The sequence below is a fragment of the Manis javanica genome, chromosome 6, assembly GCF_040802235.1.
Source record: "Manis javanica isolate MJ-LG chromosome 6, MJ_LKY, whole genome shotgun sequence".
In the NCBI taxonomy this organism is placed as follows: Eukaryota; Metazoa; Chordata; class Mammalia; order Pholidota; family Manidae; genus Manis; species Manis javanica.
The window spans coordinates 5821210-5848241 of record NC_133161.1 but is presented as its reverse complement, the minus strand read 5'-3'; the positions used below and the strand labels follow the sequence as shown (position 1 = coordinate 5848241).

At 39.7% G+C, this 27032-nt stretch overlaps 1 protein-coding gene across 2 annotated transcripts in view; it reads left to right on the top strand.

The window, feature by feature from the left end:
• Positions 1–27032, top strand: part of LOC118968562 (GTPase IMAP family member 7-like) — a 53186-nt gene that overhangs the window by 8384 nt on the left and 17770 nt on the right. The window contains exon 1 of one of the 2 annotated variants that reach the window (XM_073238239.1): positions 12555–12576. The exons of the other annotated variant lie outside the window; for it this stretch is intronic. The gene's annotated coding sequence lies outside the window, so the exon portion shown is untranslated. Of the gene's footprint in view, positions 1–12554; positions 12577–27032 lie in introns of those variants that run through there. 2 annotated transcript variants of the gene reach the window in all.

Sequence of the window (27032 nt, the reverse complement as noted above, 5' to 3'; positions counted from 1 at the left end):
TCCTTAATCAACGTCTTTCATTTCCTCCACCCCTAGCCCCTGACAGCCACCATTCTACTCTGTTTCTATGAGTTAGACATTTTTAGATCCCACATATAAGTGGGAACATTTAGTATTTGTCTTTCTCTTTCTGACTGACTTCACTTAGCGTAATGCCCTCAGGATCCATCCATGTTGTGGTAAATGGCAGGACTGACTTCTTTTTTATGGCTGAATAATACTCCATTACATAGATCTCCTTTATCCATTCATCTTTTGACAGATGTTCAGGTTGTTTCCATATCTTGGCTATTGTGAATAATGGTGCAGTGAACACAGGAGTGCAGATATCCTTCAAGATCCTGACATCACTTCCTTTGGAGATATGCCCAGAATTGGGAATACTGAATCATATGGTAGTTCTATTTTTAATTTCTTGAGGCACTTGCATACTGTTTTCTGTGGCTGGATTAATTCACATTCCCACCAAGAGAGCACGGGTGTTCGCTTTTCTCTACATCCTGGCCAACACCTGTTGTCTCTTCTCTTTTTGATATTAGCCACTCTAACAGGTGTGAGGTGACATCTTTGCATTTCCCTGATGATGAGTGCTGGCGAGCACCTTTTCATGTACGAATTGACTATTCACATGTCTTCTTTGGAAAAATATCCATTCAGGTCCTTTGCCTATGTTTTAATCAGATTATTTGTTTTTGGCTATTGAATTATATGAGTTCCTTGTAAATTTTTGAAATTAAGCCCTTAACAGATATATCATTTGCAGAACTTTTCCCCCAGTCTGTAGGTCATCTTTTCATTTTGCTGATTGTTCCTTTGGCTGTGTGGAAGTTCTTCACTGTGACATTATTCTGCTCGTCTATTTTTGTTTTTGTCGCCTGTGCTTTTAGTGTCATAGTCAAAAAAATTGTTGCCAAGACCAGTATCAATGAGTGTTTTTTCCCCTGAGTGTTTTTCTGGTAGTTTTACAGTTTCAGGTCTTATATGTAAGCTTTCAATTCATTTTTGAGTTGATTTTTGAATAAAATGAGATATGACTCCACTATTATTATTCTGCATGTGGCTGTGCAACTTCCCCAGCACCATTCATTGAAGAGACTGTCCTTTCCCTATTGTGTATTCTTGGTGCCCTCGTCACAGATTAGTTGACTAAGTTTGGAGGGAGAACCTTCAAGCGTGGTGCACCTTGATGGCTGCCACAGTTCCTTGTCGTGCGCCACGCACACCCACTTCTCCATGTATGTTTGGAGATCACTGAATGTTGCTGCATTCGGTCTCGGGCCGTGGCTGGTACTCCCTGCCTTCCTCCTCCACTACCCATTCATAGTTTCCCTCACCTTCAGGTTTTCTCTCTGTGCCTGTCAGAGCTTACCTGTTATGGGATGTAAACCCTTATTCCTGAGGGATCTAAGACCCTGGAAACCGTATTTTTCTTGGGCTGCGATTGCTGCACTCGCCCATTCACAGTTGTGGTTGGGCAAGGGAGTGCCCAGGGGTGTGCAAGTGGAGTTCCGCGTTTTCCTCTGTGCCCGCTGTCCTCCCTAAGAGCAGCCCTCTGTCCTACCGGGGAGGGCTGTTAGCCCTGCAGAAGGGAGTCTGCCTTACTGGTCTGCTGGCTTCTGGACACAGGGATTGTGAAGTGTCCAGGGGGCAGCCACAGGTCCCAGTTCAATGGGACTTCTGCAGCAGATGAGAAATCTAGGCCTGTGGAGCCCAGGGAGAGGAAAGACGAAGTCCTCCCATGGGCAATTAGGGAAAATGGCAAGTGTGGTTTCTCTTGCTTCTTCTACCTCCCGGTTCTCAAACCCATGTGCTCTTCCTACTGGAGATCACCGATAGTGTTTCTGCTGCATTCTAGAAGGTGGCACCCCATCCTCATCAAGGGGCCCCCTGAGCTGGCAGCCCGGATTGATCTGCTCTCTCCCAGGTATGGTCTTACTGAGGCCAGTAGCCTGCTGGCCACCTGTTGCTCATTCTGCCTGTTGGGTGGGAGGTCGTTGATGTAATGGGGTGGTTCTCAACTGGGAATGACTTGGCCCCACAGTGGACACTTGGCAACATCTGGAGACTTTTCTGGTTGTTGCAACAGGGGGTGGGTGTCACTGGCATGTAGTAGGTAGAGGCCAGGGATGCTGCCAAACGTCCTACGAAGCACTGGGAAGCCCCCCAGCAAAGAGTCACCTGGGCCGGTGTGCCAACAGTGCTGAGCTCAGGGGCCAGTGAGGCAGTGGGTCAGCGACACGCTGAGGGCTGCTCAGAGGCCCCAGCTCTCCCTGGAGCAGCGAGGGAGAGAGGTAACTTCTAGGGAAGTGGCTTTTCCTTATTTGCAGGGTCTCTGTTCTGCTGACACACGATGTCTGTGCTTATTTGTCACACTAGGTCACCCAGCGGCCCCCAAACCCCCATCACTTCCCCTCCTCACTTACTGTTCATGCGCTGAGAAAGACACTGTGAAGAATTTGGTTTTTGTGGTGAATTTAGTTGAAAGAGTGAAAAAAAAAAGTTTCCTGGTTACAAAAAGACACTAAGTCTGAAAACCCTCATCTTCCTATCCCATCATTACAATTGTTTGTACCATAGACCTGTTGACCCAGCCTTCCCCACTGGGCTGCCATCATCTTCACTAACAGACCACAGCCTCAGCAGGTGCCACCTCCCGTCTTCCCATGAGACGCAATGTGATGCTAACAGGAAACCTCTGTGGCCTTAGCTCTTGCATTTATTTCCCACAATAGACACAGGATGCACTCTTTGGGGCTGTTTGGTATATAAAATCTAGCTGTGAACAGCACGATACATTTCTCCCTTCAACTACAAACATTTCCTGTTTACTGCTTTTCACCCGATGCTGTCCTCACGCGTGTTAGTGGGTAGCAGTGCGGCAGCTCTGTGTTCCCTGACCCCTAGATTATAGGATAGTATGTGGGTTAGATGAGAAGGGGTCAAACCTGGGCCAAGGCGTTATGCCCGGAAGAGCCTCAGGAAAGATGTTTGCAATTTGTTAACTTGAAGTTTAAAATAAGGTCATTTTGACATTAGGCATATTTTCCTAATTTTACCCCACCTGGTATTGCAGCATCCAGAGCCCCGGCAAGTTCTTGTTTCCCTTGGACACATTTTTGAGCTTCCCCAGAGGATGAGTTCTATTAGGTCCTGAAAACACATGGTATTTGCCGTACATTTCCTCTTTTTCTGATAGGGATCCTCTCGGCTGGGTCTGGCCGAGCAGGCACTGCTGGTGGCCGGGCACGGCTCCTGATCCTGTCGGTCACCGTGTCTTCAGGTTGTCCACATTGCCAGGCATACTGGGTACATTCGCCAGACACCTGTTTCCTCTGACTTATTCCACTGGGCAGTGAGGTTCTTGTGGGCACCACTGTTGGCCCCCCTGGCCACTTGCCCCTTTCCTCCCTGGGTTCCCTGCCTTGGAGGTGGTGACACACTCCATCAAGTTGCCCAAGCCAGGAACCTTGACTTATCTCTCCCACAAGGGACACAAAATTGTGGGTTGCAGTGGTGTCGGGTCTCTCCAGTGCATTCACTTTCCCCCATCTTCACTTCAGTTACGGTCGCCAGGATTTCTGGTCTGGGCTGTGGCAACTCCTGCCGGCACCGGGCCTGTTCGGGCCTTGCTGCTCTCACTGGCCGCACTGGGACCACAGTGCTATTTCTAAGGCTTCAGCCATAACCGTGAGGTGCTGTCGGTGGGAATGGCAGAACAGAGACCACCAAAAGTCTTTCCTCCTACAAAACCAAGAACACTGTCAAAAATGGCCAGAATCAACTTTTTCAGATCTCTTGATATTAACCAAAGGCTTAGAGGGATATGATTTCCAGAATCGCCACATTCTATTATTTAAAATATCTAGTTTTCAACAAAATATTACTGAACAGGTAAAGAAATGAGAATGTATGGTCCCTCACAAGAAAAAGAAGCTGTGCAGAAGCTTTTTAGTTGGCTATACTGTCACTCATTTATTTTTTGCAATAAAGATAGGATAGAGGGACGAAAGAAGAAAATAAACAGAGCATCTGCAGTCCATGGGATCCCGTCAACATACTGACACACATATAAAGAGAATCCCAGAGGAGAGAAGAGAGAAAAAGCAGGAAAAATAGGTGAAGAAATAATAGTGGCTGCAAACCTGAAATGAGATGAAGAACATTAATTTACACCTAAAGAAATTCAATGAATTTTGAGTAGGCAAAATTCAAAGAGACGCACACTTAGACACATTATAATCAAACTATCAAAAGACAAAGAATCCTGAGAACAGCAAGACAGGTGTGCCCCATCCTGTACAAGACATCCTCAGCAAGACAGCTGATTCCCATCAGAAGCCAGGCGTCCCTAGGATGATCCATTCAGAGCTGAAAGAAAGGCCGTCAACCGCAAACTCCTTATCCAGAAAAACTGTTCTTCGAAATGAAGAAGTCTCAAACGCCCCCAGATAAAGAGAAACTGAAAGAATTTATTGCTTGCAGATATGCCCTACAAGGGGCACTACTGGGGCTCCTTCAGGCTGAAATGAAGAGATGCCCATGAAGAGAGAAAGAGCACCTGTAAAGGGAATGCCACTGATGAAATGTAACAGACAGTATAAATAGCTTTTATTTGTAGCTTCTTTCCTCCCATCTGATTTAAAGGAGAATTACGTAAAGCAATAATTATAAATCTGTGTTTATAGGCACCATAATCTATAAAGATGTAATTTGTGTGGTGTCAACAGTACAAAACTGGGGAAGAGAGAGCAAAACTACGTAAGGGCAAAGTTTTGTACACTGTTTTAAGTTGGAATGAATCAGAACTAGATTGTTACAAATTAAGATGTAAAGTCTAATACTCAGGGCAACCCCAAAGAACATGTAAGAAGATAATATTTAAAATACAATGAAAGAAATGACAGGGCATTAAAATTGTACACTAGAAAATATTTAACACAAAAGAAGGCAGTAATGGAGCAATAGAGGAATAAAAAGGACATAAGATATACAGAAGACAAATAGCAAAATGGTATACATAAATCCTATCATAAGTATATAAATGGATTAAGAATGCCAATAAAAAGGTAAAGATTGGCAGAATGGATTAAAAAAAAACCCTGACCCAATTGTATGCTGTCTACAGAAGGCATGCTTTAGAATTTATAGGAGACATACTTCAGACTCAAAGACACAAATAGATTGAAAGGTAAAGGATGGAGAAAGATACCATGTGAACCATAACTAAAAGACAGCTGGAGTGGCTGTGCTACTATCAGACAAAAAGAATTAGTACAAAAATTGTTACTCATCACAAGCAAGGACATTTTATAATGATGAAGGGTCAATCTATCAGGAAGATATAGTGATTATGAATGGACTTGTCATCTGAACCCCAAAATACATGAAATAAAAACTGATGAATTTTAAGGGAGAAATATACAGTTGAACAATATTTGGATATGTCAATAGACCACTTTCAGTATGGATAGAACAGCTAGACAGATCAGGAAGCAGACAGATGACTTCAAGAACGCTATAAACCCGCTAGACTGAACAGATGTTCCACCCAATGAGAGCAGAGCGCACATTCTTCTGAAAAGCCCATGGAGTATTATCCAGGATAATGCTAGACCATAAGTTCAATAAATTTATAAGGATTGAAATAATATAAGGTATGTCCTTCTACCGCAATGGGGAGAAGTTAGAAAATAATATCAAAAGGAAATTTATAAAATTCACACATAGGTGGAAATAAAACAATCCACTCCCAAATAACCAGTAGGGTTGGTAAGAGATCACAAGGGAATTTAAAACATACTTTGAGCTGAATGAAAATGAAAACACAACATATCAAAACTAACACAATGCTAAGAGGGACATTGAAAACTGTAAATGTCTTTATTTAAAAAAAAAAAGAGGGCTCTCTTGTCCCCCTCCTGTCCTCCTCCAGGAGCTCTGCCCTCTCACTTTCTCTCAAAAAAAAAAAATATATATATATATATATATGTATGTATATATATAATAGAGGAGGAAAAAGAAGATCTCAAATCAGTAACATATACTTCCATGTTAAGAAGCCAGAAGAAGAAGAGAAAACAAATGGAAGGAAGGAAATAATAAAGATCAGAAATAAATTTAAGAGATACTAGAAAAGGAATCAGGAAAATAAATGAAGCTACAAGTTGTTGCTTTGAAAAAAATCAACAAAATTGACAAACCTTTCGTTGGCCTGATCAAGACATGGGGAGAAGGCTAAACTTACTTAAACCAGGAATGAAAGAGGATACAGTGCTACTGACTTTATAATCCTTAAGAAGGTATAGGATTATAATATAACTCTATATAATATAGAACATCATCATATATAATATGAAGAACAACTGTTTGCCAACAAATCAGATAACTTGGGTAAAATGGACAAAGTTTTAGAAAGACCTGACTGAATCACTGAAAGTGGCTCAAGGAGAAGTAAGTTCTGAATCAACCTATAACAAAAAGAGATTAAATTAGTAACTTAATAAGATGCCCCCAAAATAAATTCCAGAACCAGATGGCTTCACAGTTGAATTCTACTAAACACTGAAAGATGACTTAACATGAATATTTCACAAACAGTTTTAAAAAATAAGAGAGAAGGAAGTACTTCATAATTCATTCTATGAGGTCAGTGTTCGCCAAAGATATCATAAAAAATAAAACTACAGACCATGTCACTAGATGCAGAAAAAACATCTGACAAAATCCAATACCCGGTTATGATAAAAATAATTGACAAATTAGGAGGAAGTATAATCATGATTATTCTTCTGTTCTTCTTAACTGTCCTCCCAAGGTCTAAACTCTTTGGTATTTTACGCAAAGCTCTTCATATTGTAGCATCATTTTAATCTCCACTCACCTATCACTGTTACTGCCGCAGTCACGCCCAGGGTCCTGCCTTCTGCTCACATGGCTTCGTAGAGCAGCGTGGACAGTTCCCCACCTGTCTGCACACACACAGGCGGGGACGCCTGCTGCAAGTCATCATTCATGTTTAAGGATTCATTTTAAATCCCATGTTCTTAAGGAAAGTTTTTCTGACCCACCCAAAGTTCAGTGCCCCTCCTGTTTAATCCTATCACGTTCTATGCATACCCTAATCACGTGCTTGCTATTTCTTGTTTGTATCCTCTATTTCCTGTAAAATCCTTGGTGAGGGGTGGCTCCTTATTAAATTGTGTCTGGTATTTGATACGTCCAAGGCCCTCAATGAACTTCTTCCTCGGCCTTTTTCTGTTTCCTCATTCCTATGAAATTATTGCGGTTTTTGTTTTAGTTCATGACTCTGAAAGTCTAAAATTCGGTGTTTGTTAGTATTTTTTAAAGAAACATTTGAATTCAGGCAATTATTCCTATTCAGCCTTTTCTTTCTTGTTTTTAGTTTCAGAAACATTACTGAAGATTCTGCAGAAAACAAGAGTCAGTGCACAGGATTCATTTTCCATTTAATGGCTCCCTCCTTTTTAAAAACATTTAAGGGGAGGATGGGTGGGCAGGGAAGGATAAGGGGGGGGAAGAAGAGGTGTATTAAGATTAGCATGCATGGGGGGGAGGGAGAAAGGGGAGGGTGGGCTGCACAACACAGAGAGGCCAAGTAGTGATTCTACAACATTTTGCTAAGCTGATGGACAGTAACCGTAATGTGGTTGTTAGGGGGGACCTGATATAGGGGAGAGCATAGTAAACAGTATTCTTCATGTAAGTGTAGATTAAAGATTAAAAAATAAATAAAAAAAGAAAAACAGAAAAAAAAGAAAGAAAGGAAGAAAAGGGGGATTACTCCTTGATAGGATAAAACTATTGGTAAATCAAAGATCAACGCATGCTTTAAATATCTTTAATGTTGATCACTCAAAGGGTGTCAGGTGATCAGCTATGGAGGTACTCTTTTCTGATAATGTTCCTTTCTCTTAATAAAAAAAAAAAAAAAAGGCAGTTCCTGTGTGCTGACCTCCAATGAGTTCTGCACAGTGGTATAGAGGGCATGTCAAAGTGTGGGCAAAGGGTCTGTTTGTTTCTATGCAGGAGATCAAGGCCTAGCTTGGCTACCCAGAAAATGAACTAAGATACGATATGAGGAGGAGCTTCCGGCATCAGCACTCTCTGGAGGACTCGTGCCGGGGGATGATCATCAAAAAGCCTCCACAGGGATCCGGGCGATGCTGCGGTTGTGGCTGCATCCAGCCCACCGTCTCCTGGACTTGCCATTGGAATGAGGAGGGAGATGTCTAGGCTGGCATGTGCATACAGTGAGACAACAAATTTGACCAGATCTGTACTGTTGGAACTCAACTAGGAGTTGGGAAGGGTGCAAGTTGTAGCGCTCCAAAATCTTACGACTATAGACTATCTACGGTTAAAAGAACATATGGGATGTGAACAGATCCCAGAAATGGGCTGCTTTAATTTGTCTGATTTTTCTCAGACTGTTCAAGTACAGTTGGACAATATCCATCATATCATAGATAAATTTTCACAAATGCCTAGGGTGCCTAAATGGTTTTCTTGGCTTCACTGGAGATGGATGGTAATTATAGATTTGCTTTGTTTATGTCACCGTATTCCTATTATGTTAATATATGAGCGCAAATTAGTTGGTAGTTTAAAACCTATACATGCTTAAGGTACTCTACAAGAAGATATGTCAAAGAAATAATCAATCCTCCCATGTTTTCTTCCATATGCTACCTCTATAGCTTTTCTTCTTCCTTCCTAATTACAACCCTTAAATAGAATTCGTGCCTCATATCGAATTTACCGAGTATCATAATTCCTCCAGGTGATAAAGATACCTCGAGACAAGTGCTGGGCATAGAAGCCACAGGGCATAAATCTGCAAAGAAGTAAAAAGCTAACCTTTGCAAACAATATGGCTTCTCTCTCACTTACCAACTTTACATTTCCCTGTATGGCCCCGGAAGATGACTGGTTAGCCAGAGACGGGTAAGATTCCTCAAGGGAGGAACAACCTAAGACAGGCACAGTCGCAGGGGGGCCATCAGGTGAGAAATTGGGGATCAACAGAGGTGAGGCTTAGAACCTCACCCCCCCTGCTTTGAGAGAAATCTTCTGCATCCGTGGATGTTTTGCTGCCCTTGTCTAACTTGGATTAATACTTAGTTTATAGGCACAGACCTGATCATCTACATTTGCCCTCTTACAGCACTAAACTATGTTTTCTACCTTTATCTTGCATCTACCTACCACTTCAGCATTTTATTAAAAATAAAAATAATAATAATAATAAAGGGAGAAATGTGGGATCCACATATAAATCAAGTATAAGAATCAAACGAATATTCATATTTGACCTGATTGTTTATAGTTCATAATGCATGATCAAAACCGAAAGTTTCTGTGATGACTGCCCTTGTACTGTTCACCATGTAAGAATTTATTCACTATGTAAGAATTCGTTCACCATGTAAGAACTTGTTCATTATGCTTCAGAAGATTGGAGACTGACGAGAATTAGGCTTGAGATGGATTAATGATTGTACATTGAGTATTGACTCCCCTGTACAGAATTTTATTGTTGTTAACAACCATTTGATCAATAAATATGAGAGATGCCCTCTCAAAAAAAAACATGTAAGATGCTTTTATTTGTGTATATGAGATGCTGTCCTTTGGTGAATAATAATGACATCTCTCTTTTCGTCTCTCAAGCTTTGGTTTAAAAAGCCTCACTCCCTCCTCCCCTACATTATATTAAAAGGTAGGAAAAGTCAATTTCCTAAACATTAAAAAATATCCCACATATTCAGAAGACTGGATAAATTATAGATGAACATCAAGTGTGGATGAAAGAATGCTCAAGGTTAACGAGAAGGTTAATTGTACTTGTTTCTGGATCCAATTTACCCAGTTTTCTGTGAATATTTAGAAGACTCAGTTCTATGTTATGGTCACATGCTCCAGTCACACCTGGCGAAGGGCTGCTTCTTGTTGAATCGTCTCCATCCAGGTATGTCTAGCTCTTTGGTTGCTGCTCACTGTTTCAGTCCTTTCATTTCTTTTGGTTTCTCCTTCAGGTTCTTGATTTCCCCTCAGTCACAGGGTGTCATGCTGGCGGAGAGAAGCTAATTTGTGGTCACTTCCTGTTTTGCAGCTTTTGGCCTCATTCTTCCTTCTTTTTTTCTTGGGCTGGTTTCGACAATGGCTTATTATTTTGCCCCTGTGATTTCATAGTCTGAGGTGTCTTCTGCAGGTTGAGATCAGTGACTTGTTTGTTTCTTGCAGCCAAAAGGCATCCCGACGTTGGCTCCTCACTGGGGACTCCACTTAGGGCTGCTTGATAAGTTATCAACTTCACTGGAAACATTACATACGAAACTTTCTGCTGAGAGAGTGGCCAGATTTCCACACATGATGTCACATTATTTTTGTGCAGGAAAAAGCTAGTCTAATGCAAAATATTGTGTCTGTTATTAACACAAAACCTGGTAGCAAATGTAGCAGCTATGCTGTATCCCTCCTCTGGGCACCAAGTAGAGTATGTAAAAGGCTTGGAAAGAAGTTTGTGTATATATATATATATATATTGGTATCATTAATGTACCATTACTTGAACAACATTATGGTCACTAGACTCCCCCTATTATCAAGTTCCCCCTACGTACCCCATTACAGTCACTGTCCATCAGCATAGTAAGATGCTATAGATTCATTACTTGTCTTCTCTGTGTTATACTGCCTTCCCCGTGTCCCCCCCCCACTACATTATGTGTGCTAACTGTAATGCCCCCTTTTTCCCCCTTATCTCACCCTTCCCACCCATCCTCCCCAGTCCCTTTCCCTCTGGTAACTGTTAGTCCATGCTTGGGTTCTGTGATTCTGCTGCTGTTTTGTTCCTTCAGTTTTTCTTTGTTCTTATGCTCCACAGATGAGTGAAATCATTTGCTGCTTGTCTTTCTCTGCCTGGTTTATTTCACTGAGCATAACACCCTCTAGCTCCATCCATGTTGTTGCAAATGGTAGGATTTGTTTTCTTCTTATGGCTGAATAATATTCCATTGTGTATATGTACCACATCTTCTTTATCCATTCATCTACTGATGGACACTTAGGTTGCTTCCATTTCTTGGCTATTGTAAATAGTGCTGCGAGAAACATAGGGGTGCATATGTTTTATTTTTTAACACCCATACTTCCAATTGTCTCCTTGATTTCTAAACCCATACAGCACTAATATGGCTGTATAAAAGCTGTAGTAGACTGCATTATAGAACCAGTTCCAAAGTAAAGCTTACAATTGCATAGCAACGAGCTACAAGCAAACTGTTGCTTTGATAGGACTTCAGCAAGGGGGACAAACTCATTGTAAATAGGTTCATTGTTAGTAGTTGTACTGGAGCACTTTCTGCCTTGGTTGCAATGTAGAAAGCCATTTGCTATCCACGGGAGGAAACTGTTGTACTGTTGACATCTGTACTAGTTATTACCAACTCACCAGTAGCTTTTAGATTCTATAGCTCTGAATTTGTATTGGCCTTAGATCCTTTTGTGGCTAAAGTTTCATGATATCTACCAAAGTAAGGTACAGACTCACTCTAATAAAAAAAGGTGGACTCCTATTTTCAGGAACACACACATCCAATAGTATGGTTGAGTTCCTGGGTATAATACCAAAAAAAGTAATTTATATGTAATATAGAATCTAATATAGTCATGATCTACTTAGAACATTTCCTACATTTATTGTCTCTCAAGTATCTGTGGGCTGACGGGCTTGCTGGATGGCTTCTCTGTGTGATGTTGCTGCAGGCACCACCATCTGGGGTCTCGCCTGAGCTGCTATGTGCAGTTTGCTCCACCCACGTGGCTGGCAGCTGATGCTGGCCGCCACCTGGGAGCTCGGCTGGTGCTGCTGACGTCAGGGCCCACATGTGGTTCTTCTCAGACTGGCGGTGGTTTCCGAGAAGGGCTGATCAAAGACCAGCATTCCACAAGGCCCCTAGTCTTTTCAGAGAGAATCTCTTGCTCCTAATTTCCAAAGGAGAGTATTTCAATTCCTCTCCCTGGGAAGAAGGTAGAATTCAGTCCTCATAGGAGAAGGAATCTGGGGGCAAGAACTTAGGGGAAAGCCTGGCATCCACTGTTTCCAGACACTGGACTAGAGTTTCTTTGCCTCAAACGGAGAATCGGTTCCATGTCCCCTGTCTTGGGGTCCTGGGTCTCTCTGTACCCGTGTCTGCCTGCCTGGGGATTCCTGTTTCCATGCTCTAAGCTGACCAGAGAAGGCTGCTTTTGGCAGACTCCGACAGGTTTTCCTCTTTAGCTTTACTTTTCTCAGTCCACAATGGTGTGGGTGCCAAACGAGGCCCACTCTGTGCTCAGCACTCTTCTGTTCAGGGAGGAGTTTTGAGGAACCCCATTTTGACCTTTGATTCCTGCTGGATCCTTCACCCTAACTTACTAGGGGTCTCTGTGCTTTGAAGGACAAAGGTGATAGTCTGCCCAGTTAAGTACATTCTTGTGTTGTATGCTGTTTTTTCAGAACTATGGAGGAAAGAAGGGGCTCACTGGTATGCTGAATCTAAACAGGAACGTCTGGTATGTCAGTAGTGCTTCAAAAATTATTAATGCACTTACTTTTTTTTGTCTTTCTAAGCACAAAAACATGGCTAAATTCTGTCAGAGGCAACCATCATCCTTGGAGAGATAAGATATATTTAGTTACAAGAGAAATGCAAAGAGCAAAGTCAAGGTGACATTCAGATTCAAACATTTAAAAAAATGGTTTTGCATGAAGTCAACCCCACGAAGTCAAGGGCCATATTTGGTTGACAGGAGCTCCAGGAACTTACCAAAATATTTCAGTCACGTCTGTCTTCTTAAAAACATGCTGATTTCAACTGTTCACATTATAATATGTTCCTCCTTTTAGAACTGAATGAATGAATGAATTCATCCAGCTACAAACTATTGAGTTCCTTCCAGTACAAAAATCTTTTAATAGTTCCTAGGGCTTCTGATATCTGTGTTAAACATAAAGCATTAATGGGTGACATTTTCTGAAAATCCATGATTTTCCCCTACACTTGTGAGATAAAATATATATGTCCTTGAAGCTGAAGTGAGTCTCTTGTAAGCTGCATATAGTTGTCTTTTTATTTTTTATTTTTTTAAGTCAGCATCTGCTTTTAGTTCACAAAAGTAGTATCATTGCTTTTGGGTAAACTTTCATATGTCTATCTTTCTATCTTTGAAGACAGCAATTGCATGTAACATGTCAATCCCCAGTTTCCATAATGAAGTGGTTGGAGGTTGGTTACTTCTTTTTTCTCCAATATAAATCCGACAGGCTTTAATATCATGTAAAATCTGTTATCTAGCCTAATGTTATATATCGTTAGAGGCCCATTGACTGTTTTACAGATACATGACAGAATTTGGTATCATAAAAGGTGATGAATTTCCTTTATTCGTTTTTTTTATTAAGGTATCACTGACATACACTCTTTTGAAGGTTTCATGTGAAAAACATTGTGGTTACTACAGCCACCCACATTATTGAGTCGCCCCCCACCCCATTGCAGTCACTGTCCATCAGAGTAGTAAGATGCCACAGTCACTACTTGTCTTCTCTGTGCTGCACTGTCTTCCCTGTGACCCCCACACACACCATGTGTACTAATCATAATGCTCCTCAATCCCCTTCTCCCTCCCTCCCCACCCACCCTCCCCCACCCCTCCCCTTTGGTAACCACTAGTCCCTTCTTGGACTCTGTGAGTCTGCTGCTGTGTTGTTCCTTCAGTTTTGCTTCATTGTTATACTCCACAAATGAGGGAAATCATTTGGCACTTGTCTTTCTCCACCTGGCTTATTTCACTGAGCATAATACCCTCCAGCTCCATCCATGTTGTTGCAAATGGTAGGATTTGTTTTCTTCTTATGGCTGAATAATATTCCATTATGTATATGTACCACATCTTCTTTATCCATTCATCTACTGATGGCCGCTTCGGATGCTTTCATATCTTGGCTTTTGTAAATAATGCTGTGATAAACATAGGGGTGAATATGTCTTTTTGAATCTGGGATCTTGTTTTCTTCAGGTAAATTCCTAGGAGTGGAATTCCTGGATCAAATGATATATCTATTTTTAGTTTTTTGAGGAACCTCCATATTGCTTTTCACAATGGTTGAACTAGTTTACATTCCCACCAGCAGTGTAGGAGGGTTCCCCTTTCTCCACATCCTCGCCAACATTTGTTGTTGTTTGTCTTTTGGATGTTGGTCATCCTAATTGGTGTGAGATGATATCTCATTGTAGTTTTAATTTGCATTTCCCTGATAATTAGTGATATGGAGCATCTTTTCATGTGCCTGTTGGCCATCTGAATTTCTGCTTTGGAGAAGTGTCTGTTCAGATCTTCTGCCCATTTTTTAATTGGATTATTTGCTTTTTGTTTGTTGAGGTGTGTGAGCTCTTTGTATATTTTGGATGTCAACCCTTTATCAGATCTGTCGTTTGTGAATATATTCTCCCATACTGTAGGATACCTTTTTGTTCTATAGATGTTGTCCTTTGATGTACAGAAGCTTTTCATCTTGATATAGTCCCACTTGTTCAGTTTTGCTTTTGTTTCCCTTGCCTGGGGAGATATGTTCATGAAGAAGTTGCTCATGTTTATGTCCAAGAGATTTTTGCCTATGTTTTTTTCTAAGAGTTTTATGGTTTCCTGACTTACATTCAGGTCTTTGATCCATTTTGAATTTACTTTTGTGTATGGGGTTAGACAGTGGTCCAGTTTCATTCTCCTACATGGAGCTGTCCAGTTTTGCCAACACCAGCTGTTGAAGAGGCTGTCATTTCCCCATTGTATATCCATGGCTCCTTTATCATATATTAATTGACCATATATGTTTGGGCTAATATATGGACTCTCTATTCTGTTCCACTGGTCTGTGGGTCTGTTCTTGTGCCAGTACCAAATTGTCTTAACTACTGTGGCTTGCTTTGTAGTAGAGCTTGAAGTTGGGAAGCGAGATCCCCCCTGCTTTATTCTTCCTTCTCAGGATTGCTTTGGCTATTTGGGGTCTTCGGTGGTTCCATATGAATTTTAGAGCTATTTGTTCCAGTTCATTGAAGAATGCTTTTGGTATTTTGATAGGGATTCCACTGAATCTGTAGATTGCTTTAGGCAGGATGGCCATTTTGACAATATTAATTCTTCCTAGCCAGGAGCATGGAATGAGTTTCCATTTGTTAGTGTCCTCTTTAATTTCTCTTAAGCGTGTCTTGTAGTTTTCAGGATATAGGTCTTTCACTTCCTTGGTTAGGTTTATTCCTAGGTATTTTATTCTTTTTGATGCAATTGTGAATGGAATTATTTTCCTGATTTCTCTTTCCGGCAGTTCACCGTTAGTGTATAGAAATGCAACAGATTTCTGTGTATTAATTTTGTATCCCACAACTTTACTGAATTCAGATATTAGATCTAGTAGTTTTGGAGTAGATTCTTTAGGATTTTTTATGTACAATATCATGTCATCTACAAAGAGTGACAGTTTGATTTCTTCCTTACCAATATGGATGCTTTTTATTTCTTTGTGTTGTCTGATTGCCATGGCTAGGACCTCCAGTACTATGTTGAATAGAAGTGGGGAGAGTGGGCATCCCTGTCTTGTTCCCGATCTTAAAGGAAAAGCTTTTAGCTTCTTGCTGATAAGTATGATGTTGGCTGTGGGTTTGTCATATATGACCTTTATTCTGTTGAGGTACTTGCCCTCTATACCCATTTTTTGAGAGTTTTTATCATGAATGGATGTTGAATTTTGTCAAATGCTTTTTCAGCATCTCTGGAGATGATCCTGTGGTTTTTGTCCTTTTTTTGTTGATGTGGTGGATGATGTTGATGGATTTTTGAATGTTGTACCATCCTTGCATCCCTGGGATGAATCCCACTTGGTCATGGTGTGTGATCCTCTTGATGTATTTTCTACTTCAGTTTGCTAATATTTTGTTGAGTATTTTCACATCTATGTTCATAAGGGATATTGTTCTGTAATTTTCTTTTTCTGTGGTGTCTTTGCCTGGTTTTGGTATTAGAGTGATGCTGGCCTCATACAATGAGTTTGGAATTCTTCCCTTCTCTTCTACTTTTTGGAAAATTTTAAGGAGGATGGGTATTAGGTCTTCAATAAATGTTTGATAAAATTCAGCAGTGAAGCCATCTGGTCTAGGAGTTTTGTTCTTAAGTGGTTTTTTGATTACCAATTCAATTTCATTGCTAGTAATTGGTCTGTTCAGATTTTCTGTTTCTTCCTTGGTCAGTATTGGAAGGTTGTATTTTTCTAGGAAGTTGTCCATTTCTTCTAGGTTATCCAGTTTGTTAGCATATGATTTTTCATTGTAGTCTCTAATAATTCTTTGTATTTCTGTGGTGTCTGTAGTGATTTTTCCTTTCTCGTTTCTGATTCTATTTATCTGTGTAGACGCTCTTTTTTTCTTGATAAGTCTGGCTAGGAGTTCATCTATTTTGTTAATTTTCTTGAAGAACCAGCTCTTGCTTTCATTGATTCCTTCTATTGTTTTATTCTTCTCAACTTTATTTATTTCTGCTTAATCTTTATTATGTCTCTTTTTCTACTGACTTTGGGTCTCATTTGTTCTTCTTTTTCTAGTTTCATTAATTGTGAGTTTAGACTATTCATATGGGATTGTTCTTTCCTGAGATAGGCCTGTATTACAATATGCTTCGCTCTTAACATGTCCTTTGCTGCATCCTAGAGATTTTGTGGTGTTGAATTACTATTGTCATTTACCTCCATATATTGCTTGATCTCTGTTTTTATTTGGTCATTGATCCATTGATTATTTAGGAGCATGTTGTTAAGCCTCCATGTGTTTGTGGGCTCTTTTGTTTTCTTTGCATAATTTATTTCTAGTTTCATACCATTGTGGTCTGAAAAGCTGGTTGGTACAATTTCAATTCTTCTGAATTTACTGAGGCTCTTTGTGTGGCCTAGTATATGATCTATTTTTGAAAATGTTCCATGTGCACTAGAGAAGAATGTGTATCCTGCTGCTTTTGAGTGGAGTATTCCTTGGATGTCTATTAGGTCCATCTGTTCTAGTGTGTTATTCAGTGCCTCTGTCTCCTTATTTATTTTCTGTCTGGTTGATCTGTCCTTTGGAGTGAGTGGTGTGTTGAAGTCTCCTAAAATGAATGCATTGCATTCTGTTTCCCCCTTTAATTCTGTTAGTATTTGTTTCACATATGTAGTTGCTCCTATGTTGAGTGCATAGATATTTATAATGGTTTTTTCCTCTTGTTGGACTGACCCCTTTATCATTAGATAATGTCCTTCTTTGTCTCTTGTTACTTTCTTTGTTTGAAGTTTATTTTGTCTGATACAAGTACTGCAACTCCAGCTTTCTTCTCCCTATTATTTGCATGAAATATATTTTTCCATCCCTTCACTTTTTGTCTGTGTATGTCTTTGGATTTAAAATGAGTCCCTTGTAGGCAGCATATAGATGGGTCTTGTTTTTTATCCATTCAGTGAGTCTATGTATGTCTTTTGATTGGTGCATTCAGACCATTTACATTTAGGGTCATTACCAATAGGTATGTACTTATTGCCATTGCAAACTTTAGATTTGTGGTTACCAAAGGTTCAAGAGTAACTTCTTTAGTATCAAAAAGTCTAATTAACTATGCTATTTCAAACACAGTCTAATTTTCCCTCCTTTTTCTTCCTCTTCTGGTCTTTATATATTAGATATCATATTCTGTACTCTTTGTCTATCCTTGACTGACTTTGTGGGCAGTTTATTTAATTTTGCATTTGCTTAGTAATTAATTAGACTACTTTCTTTACCGTGCTTTTATCTTTTCTGGTGACAGCTATTTAGCCATAGGAACACTTCCATCTATAGCAGTCCCTCCAAAATACACTGTAGAGATGTTTTGTTGAAAGTAAGTTTTTTCAAGTTTTGCTTATCTGGGAATTGTTTAATCCCTCCTTCAAATTTAAATGATAACCTTGCCAGATAGAGTATTCTTGGTTTGAGGCCCTTCTGCTTCTTTGCATTAAATATATCATGCCATTCCTTTCTGGCCTGTAAGGTTTCTGTTGAGAAGTCTGATGATAGCCTGATGGGTTTTCCTTTGTAAGTGATCTTTTTTCTCTCTCTGGCTGCCTTTAATACTCTGTCCTTATCCTTGATCTTTGCCATTTTAATTATTATGTGTCTTGGTGTTGTCTCCCTTGGGTCTCTTGTGTGGGGAGATCTGTCCATCTCCATGGCCTGAGAGGCTATCTCCTTCCCCAAATTGGGGAAGTTTTCAGCAATTACCTTCTCAAGGACACTTTCTATCTATCTCTTTTTCTCTTCTTCTTCTGCTACCCCTATAATGTGAATATTGTTCGGTTTGGATTGGTCACACAGTTCTCTCAATATTCTTTCATTCTTAGAGATCCTTTTTTCTCTCTGCCTTTGCTTCTTTGTATTTCTGTTATCTAATGTCTATTTCATTTACAGTCTCCTCTACTTCTTCTAATCTGCTTTTAAATCTCTCATTGTATGTTTCATTTCAGGTACTGTATTTTTCACTTTGTATCTCATTCTTGAATTCCTCCCTGAGTTTTTGAATATTTTTCTGTAGTTCCCTGAGCATGTTTATGATTTTCATTTTGAAATCTCTTTCAGGAAGATTGGTGAATTCAGTTTCACTTGGCCCTCTTTCTGGTGTTTGTGGAATTTTTGTTTGAATCAGTTTCCTTTGATGTTTCATATTTGTAGGTGGTGCCATCTAGTGCCCAGAAGCTCTATCCTCTGGAGCTGATCAGCCACTGCAGTGATGGCAGGGGTTGCAGGTGAGCGGTGCTGGTGCCTGCTGGGAGGAAGAGCTCTTTCCTGCTTCCCAGCTGCAATGCCTGCCTTCACTGCCAGGGTCAGTAGGCCAAGCATGGAGGGAGGAGCCTCTATGCGATGCACTTGTAGCTGCCTTAGGTGGGGCCACCCTATGGCTAGCCTGGCACAATATCAGCCAGTTTGCAAGCCAGTGCTGGCCAGGAGGAAGGAGTGGCAGGCTGCATATTGTGGTGGGGCCCTCATAGTTGCATTGCCAGCCAAGGAGATGGAGCACCAGAAGCTCTGGAAAGTTCCCAACCTGCTGGGCTAAGTGCACTGGGACAGTTTTGTCCACCTGTCCTTTCTGCTGAGCAGGAAGCTCTGTGCAATCCTTTCCCCTTTAACAGCCCTTTTACTGTTAGGAAGTCTCTCAGAGTGCACACCTTTCTTTTGTCCAAGAGTGGCTGGTTGTGGGTACCTGTTCTCCACAAGTGGCTAGAATCTCAGTCTCTCCAAGTGTTCTGCCTGTCTTAGCTTTCCAACCCCCCTAATCTTCAGAGCACCATGTAATGTAGATTTGTGCTCCCAGAGAAGATCTCCAGGGCTGGGTGTTCAGTCTTAGGCCTCCACCCCCTCCCTGCTCCATTTCTCTTCCTCCTGCCATTTAGCTGGGGTGAGTGAAGGGCTTGGGTCCCCCCAGATCATGGCTGTGGTACCTTTCCCTTTTCAGTGAGGTCTGCTCTGTTCCCCAGGTGTAGGCAGTCTTCCACAGACTTCTTTCCTGTTGCTCTTTCAGGATTCATTGTATTTGCTATATTTTCATATTATACGTGGTTTTGTGAGGAGGTTTCTGTCTCACCTCTTACTCTGCCATCTTTAAGCCCTTGTCTCATATAGTTGTCTTTAAAAAAATCTATTCAGCTACTATGTGATTTGATTAGTGAGAATTTAACCCATTTACATTTAAAATAATTATTGATATATAAGGACTTACTATTGCTATCCTAGTAAATGTATTTTTTGGCGTTTTTTTTTTAGTTCCCATATTCCTTTTCTCCTCTCTTGCTGTCTTCCTTTGTAAGTTGACGATTTTATATAGTGTTACGCTTGATTCCCGTCTGTTTGTCTCCAGTGCTCCAATCTTGAGTTTTCTTCCCTCCAACAGTATGCTGGAACTTCTTGCTGGAGTCCTGGACTTTCACAAAGATTCTCTCATCTGTGGGTGATTTTCTAATTCAGGGTTCTCCAGAGGCTTGTAGACCATGGCCAAAAGGAGCTAGAGCTAGTTCATGGGCCACTGCAGGGTCCACAGCTCAGACTGAGGCCTGTCTGCCTGTTACCTGATGCATGGGTTGGCGAGTCTCCTCCCGAGTTCCTTAGCATGTGGTGCTGATGACAGAACCAAAGCCAAATGAATCTGTTGCCAAGTTCTCAGGGGTATTTGGTTGTTTCTGGAAATGTATCCAGGACCATGGTTGGTTAATCAACCACCTAGGTGCAGTCCTGCCTTCTCAAAAGAGCTCTCCTTGAACTTGGACTGCACTGGGGTTTTACAGTTTTCTACCTGGATTCCCCAACTCCCACAGAGGCACTTTTGTCTGTAGATGGATACCAAATTTGTCATTGAGGAGGGAGATATGAATGAGAGATGTCTTATTTGGCCATCCTGTGACATCACTACTGTCCAAAATAATTGAAGTCAGGATCTCAAAGAGAGATTTGCACTCTTATGTTCATTGCAACATCATTTACAATAGCCAAGAGGTAGAAATAACCTAAATGCCTATTGATATAATGACTTTTATGAATGGATAAATATGTAGTATATACATATATAATGGAATATTATATTGGAAAGGAATATAATATTATATGATATATATGGAATGGAATGGAATTTTACATATATGTATTGGTATCTATAGTGGAATATTATTCAGTGATGAGAAGGAAGAGAATCTTGTCATGTGCTACAATATGTGATGAGTGTTGAAGTTGTGCTAAGTGAAAGAAGCCAGCCACAGGATAAACACTGCATAATTCCGCTTTCATGAGGCAGCTAATGTGGTCAGATTCATAGAAATGGTAAGTAGAAGGGTGTTTGCCAGGGCTTGATTTTTTTTGGATCAGTGAAGGGGGAAATGAGAGTTGCTGTACAATGGGTATAGAGTTTCTGCCATGCAAGATGGAAAAGTCCTAGAGATTTTTATCACATTGTGTTTACAATACCAACACTTTACTACTTTTAATCTGCTGAGTGTATATCTCATTTTAAGTGTTTTTTACTACTATAAAAATTTTGATAGAACAAATATTAAGAGATCTTGGTTCTTTCTACCTTGTCCACCAGCTTCTCCCACAGTTCTCTAAAATTGCGCACTTTATTTCTTGGGGGTACTTGCAGTGTTTTTTCCTGCAAATATAAGTGAATCTGAGTACATAGTCTCAATTTATTCTCTCTTTTTTTTTACATAAAGTCTTACATACTATTTATATGCCTCTATCTTTTTGAAAACCTAATAGGGGATAAATTATATTTAAGGGCAGTTTGATCTGTTCTTCTTTCCATATGAATAAATTAAGCATCTTTTCATATGTTTAATATCAGTTTATTTTTCTATTAATTCTTCTTATATCTCTTGTCCATTTTTACAATGGGTTGTTGGTTTTTTGCCTTTCGATCTCCTAGGAATGTTGTGTATTACAGATATTAGTCACTTGTCAGTTTCGTCAGTTACAAATATTATTTTCTCATTTGTCATTCAAATTTTACTTTTTAATGTAGATATGGTTCACTATTACATAGGCAAATTAATCAATAAATTAATTTCTGTGTTCTGGCTTTTGAGTCATAGTTAGAAAGACCTTTACATGCATAGATTATAGTGGAACACTTTTCTGTCTCTTTCTAGGACTTTTTTGATTTCCTTTTTGCTAACATTAAAATATTTTCATTTGTAAAATATCCTGGTGTTTCTCAAGCATTTATTCTGCATAAACTGTACTTCAGTTACTGAATAAGTGAAAAGGGGAAGAGTATTCTAATAGAAATATTCTAGCTACTTGATGAAAAAGAAATGTTAGAATATCACCATTTTTTATCACCTGTTAAAATAATGAATCTACACAATAATCATCAGTGGCAGCGACTGTCAACCTAAAAAGAGGGAAAACCAGAGGCTAACAGCCCCCTGATGGAAATGCAGAACACCATTTACGAGTAACATTTTCAAAGAAATTGAACTTTGTGTTCTCAGACAAAGATTTTCTCTGTCTGATCAAACCAACCACAACTAACTTCATTTACAAAAATGTATGAGACAGAGGAACATATGCAATGGCACCATAAGGATGCAAGCAGAAAAACTGAGCATGTGGGAAAACCGAGAGTACAAATGTCTAGTATCTCTGGTAAATATTTTGCTAAAAAAGAAACGGGAAAGGGGTCTTCTGTTTTTGATCCTGATAGAGTAACTAGGATTATTATTTACCTTCTATCCATGAACAACCATAAAACTGAAGAAAAATATACGAAAGAACTGTTTCCAGACATTAAGCAACAGCCTCCTCAGGACTGATCCATAAGATGGGTCAGGTGGTGGGAAAATGAAAGTGGCTGATACAGGGGATCAGAGGAACAAAGGACCAAAAATAGTAAATAGTTGGATAAATATAAAAGATTCTTTTTACCACTACATTTTTTTCAAAAGATAATTGATTCTTGAAGGCAAAATAATAACAACATATTGTTGAACTTATATTTTATACAAATGTGAACTGTGTAACAACAAGAAAGCAGAAGATGGGAGGAAGGAAGAAAACGTATAATGTTATAAAGATCTTACCGTATATGTGAAGTGATATAATAGGTGCTGAAGGTAGAATGTGATAAGTTTAAGGTACATATATTATAAATTTTGGAGCAGCTAGTAAGAAAATAAAATGAGGTACAGCTAATAAAGCAGTAGTAGAAATAAAATGGGATTTTAAAATTTTGCCAGAGAAAAGGCAGAAAGAAAGGGAAGAAAGAGCAGAAGGGACAAATAGAAACAAATAGCAAGATGGTGATTTTTGAACAACCATATCAATAATCCTATTAGATGTCAATTGTATAAGTGTTATAATTATAAGACAGATAGATGGGACAATAAAGCAAGACCCAACTGCATTGCTGTCTAAAGGAAACCCCGCTTTGAGCAGAGAGACACAGGTTGCAGAAGAAGAACTGAAAAAATATACCATATATAGATTAAGACTGAAGTAGTTATATTAATATCATACAATGTAGGCTTCAGAACAACACATCTCTAAGGACAAAGAAGAAATGAAGCAGCTTTCATAATGAGAAATAGGTTAATCCATCAATACACAATCATACTAAATGTATATGCACCTCGTAAGTAACTCACCCTCAGAAAAAAACTAGAACTTCAAAATTCAAGAAGTAAAAACTCACAGAAGTAAGTGGTCAAACAGACAAATCCACAGTTGTAGTTGGAGATTTCAACACTCCTTTCTCAACAATGTATATTATTTCTGTTATTCTTAAGATTGAGCACAGACAAGGAAAGAGAAATTGTGTTTCTAAATTCAGATTTCCTCCCATCAAACTCTGACTTGTGGTTTCATTTCCATATTTCCACAGTCTTCTCTTTGGGTGGGCAGGGTGGGGTCTGAAGAGGTGCATGGAGGGACGGGAGGAAGATGAACTATACGACGTAGATTATAGTTCCAGATCCCGCACAGGGGCTGGTGGTATATGCTTCTAAGCTTTCTGGGCTTTAGTTTTCTCTTTCATGGGAAAAAGACAGTAGTCTCTCTCCTGTCTGAAAGTAAACCTGGAGCCCCTGAAATCACTCAGGACCAGGAGGAGACTGTTCTCAGTGCCTCTGGGGTATGACTGTAGTGTTCCCAGTAGTCTATAAGGCCACTCTCAGCGTAACCTGGGGGATGCCCACCTCTAACCAAGCAGGTGCTTGCAGCGTTTTCACCAAGAGGCTAAATTATACCAGTTGCCGCTGGTCATGTCCAGAAGGTTGGCTGTGCTGTAACTGGTGGGCAGAGGCTGGCTAAGACTGAGTAGAGACTGAACACGTCCATTCTTGAGTAAAGGCACCTGTGTTCAAAATGGAAAAAGAAAGAGTGAGTGGTGTAACAAGGAGGCAGACCTGGAGGGTAAATATCCTCTTGTCTCTCCAAGAACAGAGGAGACTGGTTTCAGCAATGAGTACAAACAAAAGGGGGCAGGGTCATTTCCCCCTCACTTTTCCATCCCATAGTGATGGTGTCATGAGTGTTTTCCAAGCCCAGAAAAGTTCGCTTTCAGACTTGGAATTCAGCATTGGAGGGCCATCAACTGGCCTGTTCTCAGATTCTAGTGACTGGTTATGGAGTCACGATGCTGCTGATAGGGAGGTGGGGATGTTTGGTTTTCTTTCTGTTACTGATTTCTAGCTCAGTTCTGTTGTGGTCACAGAATACACTCCTTATGATTTCAGTTCTTTTGATTGTGTTGAGGTTTGTTTTATAGTCCAGGGTATTGTCTATCTTGGTATATGTTCCATGAACACTTCCGTCTTCTACAGTTGTTCAGTAATGTGTCCTATCAATATCAGTTAGATCCTGCTGATTGATGATGTTATTGAATTCTTCTATATCCTTGTTCATTTTCTATGTAGTTATTCTATCAATTGTTGAGACAGGGCTGTGAAATCTCTCACTATAACTGTGGATTTTTCTATTTATCCATTTAGTTCTATCTATTTTTGCTTCACATATTTTGCATTTCTGTTGTTCAGGAATACACGTTTAGAGTCATTTTGTTTTCTTGGTGGATTGACCTTCTTATTACTATATAATGTCCCTCTCTGTGTCTAGTCATTTTCTTTGTTCTGAAGTCTTAATTTATTTGACATCGATATAGTCATTTCTTCTTTGCATGAATAATATTTTCTCTATTTATTGTTTTCTATCCTTCTATTTTTGACCTGTTTCTACCATAATATTTGAAATAATTTTCTTGTAAGCAGCATATAGGTCATATGTTTTAATATAGTCTGCCAACATCTGTCTTTTAATTGGTGTGATATAATTATTGAGGCCATAAATAGGACGTAAGTCTGATGTTTTGTTTCTTTGTTCTCTCTGGTTTTCATTTATCTGTTTTCCCCTCTATATTCTTGTGGGTTAATTGAACAGTTTTTAGAATGCTCTTTTGATTTATATATAGTGTTTTTTAAATGTACTTTTCTGTAGAACTTTCTAAGTGGTTGTTTTAGGTATTGTAATATCCATACATAACTTATCATAGTCTATTGGTATATCACTTTGAAGTGTACAAACCTTTTCTCTCTTTACATCCCTTTAACTTCCCCTGTTTATAACATAATTGTCTTAAATTTATTTCCTATACATAAATTTAGAACCACATCAGTGTCATATTTTCTTCAACTACCAAACATAATTTAGACAATTCAAGAGGAGAAGGCAAGTCCATGTACCCATATTTTTGCTATTTTCTTCCTGGTGTTCTAAGGTTCCTTCTTTTATTGTTTCCTTTCTGTTTTAGAATTTCCCTTAGTCATTTGTTTAGGGTAGTTCTATTGGCAATAAATTCTCTTAATTAATTTTCCTTCATCTGAGAATGCCTTGATTCCCCTTTCATTCTTAAAGGGTATTTTCTCTGGCTATAGAACTCTGGGTTGACAGCTTTCTTCTTTCAACACTTGAAAAAATGTATGTCACTTCCTTCTGACCTCCATGGTTTCTGATGAAAAATCTGGAGATGACCCTGTACCACCACAGAGATAGAGCATCATGTACCTCTCAAGGGTCTGACACTTGTGTATCCCTGACACTGTGTAATTAGGGTTAGGGAGTATAAGTTTCCTGGTGCTTCTGAGTGTGTCCTTGTGTATCAGCTACCCCATGATCACCCTGTGCGTGAATGCCACTCAGCTCCACAGCGGGCCTCAGCTTGCTTTCGTTTTGGTCAACAGCTGGCCTTGCAGGACCAATGTCCTAGGTCATTACTGCAGCCACCATGCCATCCTCAGAGGAGGGTGGTGTGAAGGCAGCCTGCATTCCCCTGGCCTGCAAACCCATACCCATGTACAACCTACCATTTCATCTCCCTGAATGGCACCAACATGTAATTATAGTCTGTTGACCAGGGTTAACTAGAGGGAATCACAACATAGAAGATGTATGCATTTCCTAGGGATGTTGTAGCAAATACCACAAACTAGGTGGCTTAAAATAACAGAAATTTACTCTCTCACAATTCTAGAGGACAGAAGTCCAAAATACAATTGTTGGCAGGGATGCACTCCCTCTAAAGACTGTAGGGGAAGATCCTTCCTTGCCTCTTTCAGCTTCTAGTGGTCCAGGTGTTCCTTGCAGCACAACTGCAATCTCTGCCTCCATCTTCACATGACTATCTTCCCTTTTTGTATCTGTGTCCAAATTTCCCTCTTCTGATAAGAAAACCAGTCATAATAGATTAAGGTTCACTCTAATTGCCTTATCTTAACTGTTAAATCTGCAAAGACCTTACTTCCCAATAAGCTCACATTCCTAGGTACTGGGGATTAGGACTTCAACACAATTCAACCAGTAAGAGGGGAGAAAAGCTTAAAAAGTGAAACTGAATATAAACATTAACAGAGTGCAAGGAACGGAAGCTAAAACCCTCTTAAGGACACTCTCATGAGCTCACTACAGTTCCTGGACATTTCATGTGAATGGAATCACACCTTTATATAGTGTTTTGTGTCTGGCTTCTTTCACTGAGTGTAATACCTTCAAGGTTCATTCCTGTTGTAGCATGTATTTATATTTATACTTCATTCCTTTTTATAACTAAATAGTATTCCATGTATGTATATAGCATATTTGTTTACCCATTCATCAGTTGATGGTCATTTGGACTGTTTCCACTCTTTTGGCTGTTATGAATAATGCTGGTTTACCATCATGTAGAAGTTTTGTATGAACATATGTTTTCAGTTCTCTTGGACCTATAGCTAGGAGTGGAATTACTGAATCACCTAGTAACTCTGTGTTTAACTTTTTAAGGAGCTACCAGACTGTTTTCCAAAGTGGCTGCACCATTTTCCATCCTTACCAGCAATGTTCAGTTAACAACAAGCATTCAATATCTCCATATCTTATGCAGTATTTGTTTTTTCTTTTACATTTAAA